The sequence below is a fragment of the Trichosurus vulpecula genome, chromosome 8 (assembly GCF_011100635.1).
Source record: "Trichosurus vulpecula isolate mTriVul1 chromosome 8, mTriVul1.pri, whole genome shotgun sequence".
Classification (NCBI taxonomy): domain Eukaryota; kingdom Metazoa; phylum Chordata; class Mammalia; order Diprotodontia; family Phalangeridae; genus Trichosurus; species Trichosurus vulpecula.
This window is the reverse complement of record NC_050580.1, coordinates 262,297,242-262,301,335: the sequence shown is the minus strand read 5'-3', so window position 1 is coordinate 262,301,335 and position 4,094 is coordinate 262,297,242. Positions and strand designations below refer to the sequence as shown.

At 35.1% G+C, this 4,094-nt stretch overlaps 1 pseudogene; it reads left to right on the top strand.

Annotated features, from left to right (window-relative positions):
• Window positions 1-2,731: 2,731 nt before the first annotated feature.
• LOC118827931 lies at window positions 2,732-3,242 on the top strand (annotated as a pseudogene).
• Window positions 3,243-4,094: the final 852 nt, after the last annotated feature.

Below are 4,094 nucleotides of genomic sequence, written 5' to 3'. Positions count from 1 at the left end.
TCAAGGTTCACCACTAACTTATCAGCCATGTAATCTAACCAATTGTTTTGCATTGCGGATTATGACTATGATATTGCTGAAGTGAAACAGCCTTCTTGGTAATGCTATATCAAATGGATTTATATTTCATTCTCACTGCCTGCATACTATGCTGTTTCAGATTGACTGCATTACTCTTTTATGGTTTTGTATGAGAATGTATTATCTCCTATCTTAACCCATATTGTAGAGATTCTTTTATATAGCAAGGATGTAATTCTTTTTTAAGAGACTCTCCAATAATTTATGCTCAGAAACAATCATGCACCCTTCTAAAGCACGTGTATTGTAAAGCAAAATGTATTATGTGATTAGGAGCACAAGTAACAGTAAGTCTGATTCTGCTTATTAAAATAATACTGTTACCCTGAAAACAGAAATTGCTCATTTAAGCCAATAGTATGCTTGTAATATTTGGATTATGTGTTGTTGCTTGTAGATTATTCTGTATCACCTATATTTTCTGTAATTGTGTTTCGTTGAATGTAAACTTATAAAAATTAAACATATGCTGAAAGATTGAAGATAAATTTTTGTTTTTGTCACGTTGGATTGAAAATGCATTTCCTATTCCCCTTATTTTCACCAGTTTTTTTAACTTTTACTATCAATCACATATGTAGAAATGAGGCAGAAATTTCTATTGGAATTCCTACTTTCTGAAAGCTATATTTTCTCTACACTCTGCTTAATTGACTAGTGGGGATGTCAGCAAGATGGCAGGATAGTCATTTTCTACAAACCTCTTCAAATCCACAACCTCAGAAGAAAGATATTATGGGCCAGATAAAAAATTAACCATTTTAACTGCTGCTGAGCCAGGGAGGTTAGGACGATCTCCCTCACCCTCTTCACTAAGGAATCTTTTTGTTCTGGATCTGTGCTGTCAGTGACCTGACTGAGGATAGTCTTCAAACTAATAAAGGGAGTTAGACTCTTTTCTTACACTCATTGGTATATTTTACCTTCACACAAAGCACCAAGTACCGAGCTGGCACATATAAGCACTCAGAATCAGGAAGCGCAGCTTGGTACATGCCCTGTGCAACTCCTGTTATGTCAAATAATTACAGAAGTTTCCATGATATAAAGAGAAGAAATATCTTCTCCCCATCTCCCTCATGATTAAAAAACCCCCATGCATTAACAATAGGGAACTTTAACACCTAGAATCACTCAGTCCTCCTCTACTATCCAGTTCTACATCCCTAACACAAAATGCAAGCAAATTTGAAGGCTCAGGGTGAAAGGATATATGAGAAGGGTCTCCCCTTCCCACCCTTTGCCACACAGTAAACAAAGAATGGAAGAAATATGTTAGAATTGCTGCAAGAAGGCAAGAATGTGAAAAATATATCCACACTATGTAAAGCGTTCCAAAATAACAGTGTATGACTAAGGGTCTCATTCTCCCCTTGATACTCACTACAACTACCAAGTGGGCCTCTGTTTTGAGGTTTGAGTGTGCTTGCTTTTATCTTATGCCTCGTGGATAAATACAAACCCTAGCCCTACCCAAGATCCTGGAGTGAAGTATGTTTGACTTCTTTAAAGTACGGTGATGGGACTGAGGGGTGGGAAGTAATCCAGTACTATACAGCCAGATTTCTCTGCTAAAGGAAGTAGGGCAGGAGAATAAACTTCATTTGTAGTCATTTCACTATAAAGTTTCCAAAGAATAGGGAGCCAAATCACCTTCAGGACTCCGACTCTCACCCCTGATAGACACATATAAACCTCTTAACAATCAGCATTGTCTTGAGTGAGGGAAGGGCCAAAAAGTGTAGATGCCTGATACGAAACTCATGGAATTAAAAGAGTAGAAGGCAAGAAGGCCTAGAAGTGAAAGTTGAGATGGAGCTCAGATGATTTTATATATGTATCAGTATGTGTATGTATATGTAGATTTGTATATGTATGTGCACATGCATATATACATAGATATACTCACATACATGTTAGAATGAACAAAGACATTAGAAAAGGATATAATATGCTATCTTCATCGAGACAAAGAACTGCGAAGTTTGAATACAGACTGAGGCACACTACATGCTCGCCTTTTCTGCTTCTCTTTTGTTTTTGTTTTTGGGGTTTTTTTTTTCTTTTTGGTTCTGTTTCTTCTTTCTCATGATTCATTCCATTGGTCAAAATTCTTCTCCACGACTTGACTAGTGCATAAATTAATTCAATGCGAAGCTATACATGACAGTTATATGAGACTTCATGCCATCTTGGGGAGGGAGGGGGGAGGGAGGGGAGAAAAACTGGAACTCAAAACTATGTAGAACCGTGCGTGGTAAACTAAAAATAAATAAAGAAATTTATTAATAAAAAAAAAAGAAAAGGATATAATACAATAAATACTTATTGTGCTCTTATAGGAAAAAACATAAAAACTCCCAATGAAAGATAATGAAGATAAAACATTCTACATAGTCTCTAGTGATAGAGTGATAATAGCAAAAAACTTTGGAATGGTTCAAAATAAAAATCAAACAGTTACAAAAAGAATTAAAAGAAGAAATTAGGGTGAAAATGAGAATTCTACAAAAACGTCACTAAAATAAATACATGGACAATTTAAGATACGTAGAAAAAACTGCTCTAAAACAGTAGAAGCCAGGGATCTTATGGAGGTTGAGGAAAGAGGTAGTGGTAGTTACTATGGCAGATTGGAGCTAGTACTCGGATGTTGGTGTCAGTATTAGGAAACCTGCACATCTCCTGCTGATGCAATAGTCTGCTAACTAAATTTTTAAAACTGGTGGTATCTGGAAAAATGCAGCACATTTTCAGCACTGGAAAACTCTGTGCCAAATAAAGTTGTATCTCCAGACTCTAGTTGGGGATATTCGTACTGTTAGAGGAGAATTTAATGAGAATCGGAATCATCCAGAATAGAATGCTGTGAATATGGGGCAGTTCAAAATAGGTTTGATCTATAGACACCATATTGTTCCATGGGGTGACACGCAAGCTTAGCATTGCTGCAAAGGCACTCTGATGTGGGCATTCTCATGTCAAGAAACACACAAATTTGGGGCCTTTGAATGTGAAAAAAAATTTTTTTTTTTACATAACCCAGTATCTACCACCTGAACCTGTAATGCTCTGGAAATAAACATTATTCCTTTATTTGTACTGATAGATATCTAGCCTTCTACAGTCATCACCTATGTGTATCTGCTCATCAGAGATGATGTGAAAGTGAAAGAAATTGAATGTAAAAATTCTAAAACCAAGCCTGTCTTGGTGATCTTTGTCACCCCCCCCCATTCCCTTATTTGAAACAAGTAATTAAAAAGCATTCAGAAGCCACAAAATTGTGATTTTTAACAATTTTGTTACAATATTACAATATTGTTAATTAAAAACAATCATCTTATTTGGTGATACACAATTTGTTGGGAGCTTATTATAAACTACTAAAATGTGTTTTAGTTACAGGACCTGATTTCCTACGAAAGACTTGTAGCACAATTGGTAAATGAGTACATATTTTAAAAAGTTTAGAATCCTAGAGAATCAACTAAAAAACCTACTTGAAATAATTAACTTCAGCAAAGTTGCAGGGTATAAAATAAAGCCATATAAATCATTGACATTTCTACATATTACTAACAAAACCCAGCAGCAAGAGACAAAAAGACACATAGCATTTAAAATAACAGTAGACAATATAAAATATTTAGGATTCTACCTGCCAAGACAAATATAAGACCTATATGAACACAATTGCAAAACACTTTTCACACAAATAAAGTCAGATCTAAAGAATTGAAAAATACCAATTATTCATGTGTAGGCTGAGCCAATATAGTAAAAATGACAATTCTACCTAAATTAATTTACTTATTCAGTGTCACACCAATCCAACTACCAAAAAATTATTTTATAGAGCTAGAAAAATAAAAACAAAATTCATCTGAAAGAGCGAAAGGTCAAGAATAGTAAGGGAATAATGAAAAAAAATATTCAAAGGAAGGTGGCCCAGTCATACCAGATCTAAAACCTATTTGGTCCTGGCTAAGAAATAGAGTGGTGGATCAGTG